Genomic DNA, 12360 nt, shown 5'->3' with positions numbered 1-12360 from the left:
AGGTTTTGGTGTAACATACAGTCTATGGGTGTAACACGCGTACAAAAATATCGCCTACAGGACGCGAACCATGGCAGAAAAATGGCTACATCCCCGCAAGATCAAACACCGCAAAAGTTAGTAAAGGAAAACTGCAACCGGAGGTGGTAGGGCAGAACTTCAGCGGGTGGCTCGTTCCGCCCAATGAGAGGCTGATCTTTGCAGCGAACTTCCACCCACTCAGACTATGGGAGGATGCGAATGAATCAATATTACATCAATTGGCCAAAGGGGGGCGCTATAGCAACCGATTGAAATTGCAAACTTTGAATGGGCATATTGCATGCCCCGTATGTCGTACAGGCATGAAACTTTGCACAGAGATGCCTCTCCTCATGAGGAACAAATTTGCCTCAAGAACCCATAACTTCCGGTAATATAGATTTTCCACCATTTGGATTTTTTTTTAAAAATACTTCAAATGGATCTCTTCCTAGGAAGTTTGACCGATCTGCATGAAACTCAGTGAACATAATCTAGGGATCGATATCTAAAGTTCCCTCTTGGCAAAAGTTGGAAAACTTACTAAAACTGAGCTTCTATAAGGCAATAAATATTGCGGAGGGCGTGGCTCATCACATAAAGGTGTATAACATCTCAAGGGTTTCACCGATCAACACGCAACTTTGTAGGCATATGACCACACATAATCTGAGGGGACCCCTCCATCATTGACTCGATCAAACAAAATGGGGGCGCTAGAGAGCTAATTTCTTATCTAGGCCTAACCACAATATCAATTTTTTACTAAACTTGGTAGATATGTAGAACAGGACGCCTCAAGGTGACTGGAGAAATTTAATTCTAATTGGCAACTGGGTGGCGCTATAACAACAGAAAAATATGGGGTGTCATTTGTAAAGTGGCTCACGCTGAAAATAACATCAACATTTTGTCACATTTAGCTTCAAACAATGTTTAAAAAAGTGTTGTGATTTTTTTAACGTCACCTTTTACCACATTTACAGCAATATTTGTTAACTCAGAAATATATTAAATAGTTAAATCTAAATATTAAATGTGGCACCTAAATGTTAAATCTGAATCTAAATCTAAATCTAGATGTTAAATCTAAATATTAAATTTAAATGTTAACTCTAAATGCTAAATCTAAATCTAAATATTAAATCTAAATGCAAAATCTAAATCTAAATTTTAAATATAAATCTAAATGCTAAATCTAAATCTAAATCTAAATTCTAAATCTAAATCTAAATCTAAATCTAATTCTTAAATCTAAATGCTAAATCTAAATCTAAATGTTAAATGTTAAATCTAAATGTTCTGGGTGAAACTAAATATTTAGCTAATATGCAAATTCATACTGCCGGTCACCGGAAGAACCAAAATAAAACCTTGAGATGGTCAGACTGTGTTTATAGAATCAAATAATGAATTAAAACCAACTTATCGGGGGAAATGAACACTTGAACATACATTAGCGTGATAACTACCTAAAATAACAAAAAACATGTTTGGAGAAATTTTATTTGACGTGTACTTTGAGTTGTTAGTGTCCCTTCTATGGAGGGTGTGGGACTTATGACCTGTACTACAGGCAGCCACGAGGGAGCGATCGAGATATTTTGGCCAGCACTATCCTACCCCCACCCACAAAATAGCTAAAATGCGACCAATCACTGTGGCTCCCCCTGTGGCCGCCCCCTGTTTGTTTGTTTTTTCTAATTTTTGGTATGACTAAGTCATGGTATGGTATGCTGTACTCAATGGGTAAGGACTAGTTTCAGATACTGAGACTGATGAGTCTAAAACCCAGATAATGGTAAAGTAGTGCATTCTGTGTTCCAGAGTTGAAAGTTAAGATGACAAAGAGAACAAGTGACCATATTTTCAGTATTTATAGTTATAACAATTGCAGTTTTATTCACTCTAGTGGACTGTGGAAATCAAAGCCCTTAAAATTCTAACATGCTCAGACTCTAGTGCAACCCTGGCTAATCTCAAACATACTTCTTCAAGGTGTAAACAGGTTATTCTTTCAAGAAATGCAATCTTTATATAGAATGATGAGGTTAGGAATTGAAATACAGTTTATGGGTACCAGCTCATGTAGACATTCAAGGTAGTGAAACAGCGGATCAGCATGCCAAAAATGGATTAATAGCAAAGTTGGCAAAATCAATAGGCGAGATTTATGAGGAAAAGTTGGGTTTACCACCAGTCTTTTCAGGGTTCCCCCATATGAGCCGCAACTGGGAGAGAGAATAGTGGAGGCCAGTGTGGACAAGTATATACACGTAAGCACGGCCCGAGTCAGTATCTCCTTCTAAAAGAACAGTGAAAGAAATAAAATTCATATCTGATAATCTACCAATATATAAGACAATACCCAGCAGACTGACCTTGACCATCGATGGACTGATTGTATTCTATCAAGGTGTGTGTTGGCTATGTGTGGAATTGTTGTGTGTCTGTGTGAGCATGTACAGCTGATGGATTTGTGGAATTGCGCACTTGCCAAGCTTGATGCAGCTTCCAGTAGTGCCTTAACCCTTTCCTACCAAGTCTGACTCTGATAGTTCAGTTGCTGTGTTTTCAATTACATGCTCTGTGATGAAATAATGTTAATAAATGTTTTTTTTTTCCTTTTTCTTTTTAAAATAATAATAATGATAATAATAATAATGATGATGATAATACGTCCCCTCTGTCATTTAAGCAGCACATTTTGTGTAATCATGTGCAAGAGAGAGAGAGCACACCAGTAATCACTTTATTGTTGCAGCTGGTAAAGGTGGAGCTCATTTTAAATGCTTTTTACACTGCTGGGTAGTTCAATCTATAATAATACATCATCATCTATTAGTTGATTATATTTTGTATTTACCTAAGTTTTCAAAGTATCTAAAGCAAACAAATAAATGTAGTGGAGTAAAAAGTGCAATGTTTCCCTCTGAGATGTAGTGGAGTAGAAGCAGCAGCATAAAATGGAAATACTTAAGTACATTTTAATGATAGTGCTTGCAAAGTAATTAATTTCTACTCAATACTAACTAGTGTTTTTTATGGGTAAATAAGGTGCCAGAGTGCAGAAAAAAGCATCAAAATAGAGCTTATTCATGAAAAGAAATCCCCCCAGACCCATCTACAGAGGTCTGGGCTCAGCCTCTGTTGTCCTCAAATCCTAGAAACGCCCCTGATTCTCTGACTGAGACAAAAACAGATGAGCCTATTTGCATCCGTTGATGGTTTAATATAGGCGATCGACAAAAAGTATCTAGAATCTTTGCTATGGCCCTGCTTTTGCCTGGTTTGTAATGTTCACTAGCCCAATGTGTTTGGCAGATGACAATAGTACTACAGGCCTCTATAGTTTTGTTTTTTGTGGCCTGATCCCGAAGAAACAAATCCATCTCAGTTGTCATTTATGGTTGAATAGACATTTGATTAAACTTGAAACTTCAAACATGACAATGAAGTGCATATGGGGAAAGTAATTTTATAATGATTTTTTCTTTTTTATGTGTAGCCTAAATGCATTTGTTTTTTTCATGTGATATGTGGTACTTTGTAGGCTAACTGTGCCATCTGGAACAAAGTGAACTGAGCTGAAACCAAATAAACAAGTGTAGGCTTCAGTAGCTGTCTTTCTGTTTTGGTTAGAATCAACTGCTTATGTAGCAGCACCACCATCTGCTGGTGATATAACGAATGATGAATTAGGCAATATTGATTTAAAATCTGATATTTTCCAATACATTTATGATGTCGGAGGCCGAAAAGGTGACCCAAGAAGAAATAATATATGCAATTTTGATTAATAGGATCTCATATTACCACTTTTAAATGGAAAATGTTGAATTGGTTAAACCTTGTTTTAAACTGTTTTTTTTAAAATGTCCTTTTATATTGAATTGCCTTGTTTGTCTGTTTAATGTCTGTTTTCATGTGAAGCACTCAGTGCTTATGTGCCCTTATTGTAAAGCACTTTGTGCTGCATTTCTTGTATGAAAGGTGCAATATAAATGAAACTTATTATTATTATTCATTATTTGAAAACCCAATGATAATTTCTGTTTTTACAGTTTCTGGCTATGATAAATGGTGTCGTTTTGGTGATTTCTAAAGAAATCATGCCTTCCCAATGGCGGGTTTGAAAGGCAGGGTTTGTTTTCTTTAAAAATTGGTAGTAAATACAAAAAAAATACAAAATACAGCCATTTAAAGTTGTGTGCCAAAATAAAAAACGTAAGTCCCTCCCCAGTGTTTAAAAATTATTTGACATGCCTCCTCCTTTTTGCATCACCCCTCATAAGTAGGCTAACACACCATCCTCGGCTAACTACTCTTCACAGGCTCTGATTGGACGGAGAGCTAACCACGCCCCCTGTATGCACAAGTAAAATAGAATAACTCACTGAATTTTTAACTGATTTTCACGCGGTTTGGTTTGTTACAAACGGCACACATGTAGTTATGATACAGGATGCTTTCGTACATTAAAAATACGGGATTTCATGCTTTAATACTTTCTGCAGATAGCAACAGCATGTTATTTAGGTCACAACACAGTTATTTTTTTCACCTCAACCCCAGAGTGGGATATATATATATATCATAGACTGTATAAAATAATATATATATAATATATAATATGTAATATATATATATATATATATATATATATATATATATATATATATATATATACACACACATATATATAGGCTATATGTATATATATATATATATATATATATATATATATATATATATATATATATACAGTATTTATATACTGTATAAACACAATATACACAATACAAAACATAGTATAGCATATTATGTATAGCGCACCTTTGTGCACATATTCACTTTTCCACCAGCTGTGCTGCAAATATCCATCCTTCTCATCCTTCTGTATCTTTTTTCAAATTATCTTGACCACAGTCCCATTTTCATAGTTATAATACCAATACCAAAATTAATTTCAGTGTTTATGTAAATATTGAAAATGTTTTTTTTACTACTTTTGAGGGATCACAGCAGTCAGTGTAATAAGAATAAGAAGAACTTTATTAATCCCCAAAGGAAATTTCAAAGAAGTCTGTAAGATCATCTATTTAACAAAGAATTATTAAGTCTGATGGCTGTGGGTATAAAAGAGAGTGAGTGTGTGTGAGAAATAAACTCAATCAACAATCAAGCTTTTTCTTTATTAAAATATATTAATAAATTTATTAATATGCTATATTATTAATATGCTATACTATGTTTTGTATTGTATATATTGTGTTTATACAGTATATACAGTATAGCCTATGTATATATATGTGTGTGTGTGTGTGTGTGTGTGTATATCTATATCTATCTATCTATCTATCTATATATATTTATAGTATATATATAGTACGATGGATATATATACATATATACATATATATATATATATATATATATATATATATATATATATATATATATGTATATATATCCATCGTGCTATATATATATATATATATATATATATATATATATATATATATATATATATATATATATATATATGTATATATGTATATATATCCATCGCACTCTGGGGTTGAGGTGAATAAAAGAACTGTGTTATGACCTAAATAACATGCTGTTGCTATCTGCAGGAAGTATTAAAACATGAAATCCCGCATTTTTAATGTACGAAAGCATCCTGTATCATAACTACATGTGTGCCGTTTGTAACAAACCAAACCTCTTGAAAATCAGTTGAAAATTCAGTGAGTTATTCTATTTTACTTGTGCATACAGCTCCTTCCTCAATAGAAGTGAATGCACTGTGGAGGCGAAGCGAGACCCATCCAAGATGGCGGCCGGCGAGGATGCGCTCAGGCACTCGATGCGGCGTCTATGTATATATGTCTATGGTCAATGCGGCGTCTATGTATATATGTCTGTGTACTGTGGGGTCAGAGCGATAGGGTATCTTCTGTATCCAATATGCTCTGGCGATATCGCTCTGATCGAAGGTAATGAGCATTAGCCAGTCAGAGGGAGACAGGGGCGGGACATACCCGCACCATCCGAGAAATAAACAATCGCCCTGCGTTCCAATACCCATACTACCATACTATTTAGTATGCCAGAAAAATAATTAGTGTGTCCCAATACATAGTATGTCAGATGCAGTATGCCAAAAGTACCAGGATGTTCTACTACATCCGGTCATATTTCACAGTATGCATGTCAGCATGCTTCTTTGGCCATTCTGACCCACAATCCTTTGCGCAGCGGAAGTTACGTCACACTGACTGAGCTGCATGTACAACCAACGCCCACACTTCCTTTCATACATGGTTTATTTAATTTGAGATACTAAGACACTACATATTAGGACTGCAATGGTCTGATTATATACTGTCACATATCATACAGTTTTGCAAGAACACAGTTACAACATTCAACTTTATTGTGATTATAGTATAATCAGTGTTAGGGTTCAACTATGACTACAATATAGAAGATTCTACCAGTATAGGGAGTGGTGTAAGTGTGGTATAAATAATGAATGCATATGACTAAATATGAATACACTATGGGCCAGGTATGAGCAGTATAGACTAGTAAATATATAAATAGTAAAAGTCAAATACATATTAAGTAATGTAGTAAGAATGTGCAAGTATGTTACACTACAAATAAAAGTAATGTGAATGTAAGGCTGCTTCACGTGCAGACAGAATATAGTGCCAGCAGCTGCACAGCTGTAAATATATTCAACATCAAACATCTGCCAGCAACAGAGAGCTGTGTGTGAAGGGGGTTAATGTGCCTACTGGTGACTAGTTCAGTAGACAGGTCACTAATAATAGGCTTGGGACTGTTTACGTGAACACATCAGTTTATTAGAAACAACAACATATATTACGACATAACAGCAACAGAGCTCTCCGGCACCTCCGACGGTATGCACGACTCTGGCGGGCTCGACGAGAGGAGATTGGCTGCATCTCCGAAGTACAACAAAACAAAATATTCAAATGTGGCGCTACGGACGGCGGCGGAGGTGAGCAAGAGGGTCGGAGTTCAGGGTGGATGTGATGGCGGATGTAGTGTGTCCCAATAGTATGCATACTGCATGCATACTGCATACTACGCTACATACTTTTTAAGGGCAGCTGCAGTACATACTAAAAGTATATAGTAGAAGTATGCGATTTGGAACGTATCTTTAAATACACTTGAACAGGGAGACGGTAGGATGCCACTGCTGCGCCTCAGTCCTGTTCTCATTACAGAATCTGACTTATCTCGGACAAATGTAGTTTAAGTCCGAGGCAACCTCGCAGAATAGCCTCTTAACGATGGGGTGACAGAGAGCGACTGCCTGGAATGAATGGCTAGCACTCGAGAAGGTGAGTGACCCCGAAATATTCATTCATATAATCACAGCATTCTGACAGTTTCAATTTGAGTACATCTGTCAGATAGACCTAATGTATTTAGCGGTAAATATGAAGCGGCAGAGATGACGACGAGCTGAGGTTGATGCTTAGTAGTAAGTGCTGATGTCCCCGCAGTAGGTAATGCGGAGAAAATAATTAGACAAATCAGGGATCCTCCTTTCCAGTGATCATCACGGGAGGAGGAGGATTATCCTTCTGCAAATATAAGTGGCAGACACAAGCGATATATGTGTGCAGGTGAAAGCATTTGCGATGATTAAAGGGGCATTTTAATGCATTTGATCTTGAATTTATGTATGTTATGTATGTTTATTTATATGCAACAGAAGTCAGTGACAGATTAACCTGCCAGTGGTTCCTGGGACAGAGATGAGTTGCAGGCACCAGCACTGTGTATGAACTGTGTATGAACTATTGTGTGTAAGTAGCAGGCATATGGCACAAAGCAGATTACACATGGCAGCTTGTCATAATTCACTTTATATTTTAAACAGTAGTATAAAGTAGCCTGTGTATACTGAAATATTACCCGGCTTTGCCATGTGTTAGTTAGTTTGTGAAAAATTGATTGTCACACAGGCCAGATTCAGATTCAGATTCAAATTCAGAAAACTTTATTGTCTGTCGTAACAGAAAATCTTCTTCGACGTGGCTCCACATACAAAACAAGACATATACTGATTGGAAACAATCGCACAACACAGATTCTGAAAGCACACACAGTGTGTATAGATCTTAAAAACAAGTATAAAATTAAAACTAGATAAAAGGTGTGGATATGTGTAAAGTGACATACTGCATCAGGGTTATTCAGTAAGGGCATAAAGTAGTTACCACAGGCCCCAGTGCATGCTAGTTACTAGTTATGAGGCACACACACACACACACACAGACACACACACACACACACACACACCACGATCATTAAAACATAATCATTTAACTGAATAATTGAAAAATATATACAGTACAGGCCAAAAGTTTGGACACACCTTCTCATTCAATGTGTTTTCTTTATTTTCATGACTATTTACATTGTAGATTCTCACTGAAGGCATCAAAACTATGAATGAACACATGTGGAGTTATGTACTTAACAAAAAAAAGGTGAAATAACTGAAAACATGTTTTATATTCTAGTTTCTTCAAAATAGCCACCCTTTGCTCTGATTACTGCTTTGCACACTCTTGGCATTCTCTCCATGAGCTTCAAGAGGTAGTCACCTGAAATGGTTTCCACTTCACAGGTGTGCCTTATCAGGGTTAATTAGTGGAATTTCTTGCTTTATCAATGGGGTTGGGACCATCAGTTGTGTTGTGCAGAAGTCAGGTTAATACACAGCCGACAGCCCTATTGGACAACTGTTAAAATTCATATTATGGCAAGAACCAATCAGCTAACTAAAGAAAAACGAGTGGCCATCATTACTTTAAGAAATGAAGGTCAGTCAGTCCGGAAAATTGCAAAAACTTTAAATGTGTCCCCAAGTGGAGTCGCAAAAACCATCAAGCGCTACAACGAAACTGGCACACATGAGGACCGACCCAGGAAAGGAAGACCAAGAGTCACCTCTGCTTCTGAGGATAAGTTCATCCGAGTCACCAGCCTCAGAAATGGCAAGTTAACAGCAGTTCAGATCAGAGACCAGATGAATGCCACACAGAGTTCTAGCAGCAGACCCATCTCTAGAACAACTGTTAAGAGGAGACTGCGCCAATCAGGCCTTCATGGTCAAATAGCTGCTAGGAAACCACTGCTAAGGAGAGGCAACAAGCAGAAGAGATTTGTTTGGGCCAAGAAACACAAGGAATGGACATTAGACCAGTGGAAATCTGTGCTTTGGTCTGATGAGTCCAAATTTGAGATCTTTGGTTCCAAGCGCCGTGTCTTTGTGAGACGCAGAAAAGGTGAACGGGTGGATTCCACATGCCTGGTTCCCACTGTGAAGCATGGAGGAGGAGGTGTGATGGTGTGGGGGTGTTTTGCTGGTGACACCGTTGGGGATTTATTCAAAATTGAAGGCACACTGAACCAGCATGGCTACCACAGCATCCTGCAGCGACATGCCATCCCATCCGGTTTGCGTTTAGTTGGACGATCATTTATTTTTCAACAGGACAATGACCCCAAACACACCTCCAGGCTGTGTAAGGGCTATTTGACCAAGAAGGAGAGTGATGGAGTGCTGCGGCAGATGACCTGGCCTCCACAGTCACCGGACCTGAACCCAATCGAGATGGTTTGGGGTGAGCTGGACCGCAGAGTGAAGGCAAAGGGGCCAACAAGTGCTAAACACCTCTGGGAACTCCTTCAAGACTGTTGGAAAACCATTTCAGGTGACTACCTCTTGAAGCTCATGGAGAGAATGCCAAGAGTGTGCAAAGCAGTAATCAGAGCAAAGGGTGGCTATTTTGAAGAAACTAGAATATAAAACATGTTTTCAGTTATTTCACCTTTTTTTGTTAAGTACATAACTCCACATGTGTTCATTCATAGTTTTGATGCCTTCAGTGAGAATCTACAATGTAAATAGTCATGAAAATAAAGAAAACGCATTGAATGAGAAGGTGTGTCCAAACTTTTGGCCTGTACTGTATATGTGTGTGTGTGTGTGTGTGTATATATATATATATATATATATATATATATATATATACATATATAACTATTTTTTTAGCCTCTGAGGGTCTGGGGTCCTGGGCAGCTACCTGCTTGGCCTGGTTAGTAATCCAGCCTGTGCTGGATGAACCCTTTGTCACAGTGGGCCAACGCTCCAGACCAAAGTCCTTATGTGACTGCTACACCAACCAAAGGCTAATATTTTGTCAATGCCCATATCTTATATTGTATAATCTTATAATTATAATGTGTATTCAATTCCCACATCCCTACCAACCTACCTAATGCCTACTGCCCATCTCGCCAGGTGTGCTCTATCTCTTCATGCAGGTAGTTTTGATTTTATTGGTCAAGTTTTCAAGGTATCTGTCTTTGAAAAAAACTTCCTCAACTTTGAGGGTGAATTGAATTTAGTTTGAGCTGCCCACAGCAATTTTAGAATATAGAAATAGAAGATTTTATTCCCGTCACCCACTCCTGATTGAAAGGATATTTAGAGGTCTGATGATATGAAAATTTGTGAAAGTAGCCTATTTCACAAGAAAACAAAAAATAGAGTCTGAAAAACATACACATCATTTAGTGTAACAGAAATGTTTGGATGATTTCTTTTTAATTTCATCTCATCTTTTTTACAAGGGTGATCATTGTAATTATTTTGGGGACTCTCTTGTGGGGCATTTCACAATGGTATGTCATAACCACATCTGGTTCAGAGGATTCAGGTGGTTGGCTGTATTTTGTGTGAAAGGGATGGAGAGTAACCGTGAAGTTATTGTCATTAAAAATGGGCTGATTGCAGTTGTGTTACTGGCAGAGCAGTATCTAAGCTTTCTATAAAAGTCAATAAATTGATTTGGTCTTCTCTCCTGTGCCAGGCTTGAAGGAGAACTACAGTAGCAGATTCTGCACTGTAAATCCCAATTCACTCACTCGACTTGACTCAACTCGATTTTTTTTGAAACAGCTGGCATTCAAAACCAAAAGTTTTGAGTACATCACACACAAAATAAATGTGCCACATGACCCTTGTCTCACAGGACATAACTTTTTGTTGTTATTTGAGTATTAATCTGTGCCATATGAACATAGACACATTATACAGCATTTAAAAAATATATATATTTTGGTGAGCTTAGTATTCATGATTGCTTGAAAAAGGCAGAGATATGAACTCTGAACTAGGAAGTGCTCTTTATTTCACCTCAGTATAACTTAATGTTAAACTGTCTAATAGTTACACAGGCAGGAGGTCACTAACTGTGTATATGACTTAATTCATGATACAAAATGTGTTTTACCAAAACATAAACTGTAACCCATTAGAACCATTGTGAAATATGTATACATTAATCACTGTGTAATGGGTAACGTGAGTGATTTAGAACACACTTAAACACAGTTTTCTTCTGCCTTATGTTGCCTTAAACACATTGTCTCATGGCAGGGCCAGCCCAAGCCTCCATGGGGCCCTAAGCAAAATCTGATTTTGGACCCCTCTGTTACTGCCAATAATACTGATTATTGATCATTCACACACCTACTGTAACTTATTTCATGTTCTACTCTGTCATTACGGATACACTTGTAAAACTAGATGTGAGAACTTTTTGTTGTAGTTAGATTGTAATCCACAGTAATTAAGGCCATGGAAGCAGACAACAGATTTTCAAACTGCAAACCCTACTGGCCACACAGAGAATCAATACATAAAACCTCAAAGAGCAGCCCAGCATGTTTTACCCATCTATGGTTTTTAATTTGAAATTGTAGCAAATTCAGCTACAAGAGCAGCCTGGGGTTGATTTACATTTAATAGTCAAAGTGATATAGTACTAAGTGGGATACCAAATGTCATCTAGGCCGACTAAAAGTAACAAAATAAACCAGTCATTTATTGTAAACACAATCTGCTTTATTATTTTTTGTTTTAAATAAACTGCAACAGCAAATGTACAAAAACAGACAGTATTAAATAAAATAAAAAAAATATCAAGTAAATACTTAAATAATGATATAAATGAACAGAGGTACCTGAAACAAGGTAACAAAAATGGTTTATAAATAAAATATGAAGTTGAATAATTAGATCTGAAAACAAACAACAACAAAAGCTAGTCATGTTAGATGTCATATTACACTTGAAAATTATTCTGCTTATTTTCTAAATAAAATAGTACAGCTATAGCTTGTAATAAAAAAAAACAAAAACAATCTGCCAGTGGAACAACTGACAATTGCTTGAGAAGTTTTGAAATAATATGCATTTGTCTAAAAACA

At 36.9% G+C, this 12360-nt stretch overlaps 1 protein-coding gene across 1 annotated transcript in view; it reads left to right on the top strand.

Annotated features, from left to right (window-relative positions):
- The first annotated feature begins 7143 nt into the window (after window positions 1–7143).
- syk (spleen tyrosine kinase) overlaps window positions 7144–12360 on the top strand; it is a 79817-nt gene continuing 74600 nt past the window's right edge. Inside the window, exon 1 of the mRNA XM_033646896.2 lies at window positions 7144–7409. The gene's annotated coding sequence lies outside the window, so the exon portion shown is untranslated. The remainder of the gene's footprint in view (window positions 7410–12360) is intronic.

The sequence above is a fragment of the Epinephelus lanceolatus genome, chromosome 19, assembly GCF_041903045.1.
Source record: "Epinephelus lanceolatus isolate andai-2023 chromosome 19, ASM4190304v1, whole genome shotgun sequence".
NCBI classification, from domain to species: Eukaryota; Metazoa; Chordata; class Actinopteri; order Perciformes; family Serranidae; genus Epinephelus; species Epinephelus lanceolatus.
Note: the sequence above shows the minus strand (reverse complement) of the source record. Positions and strands in the feature narration are given on the sequence as shown.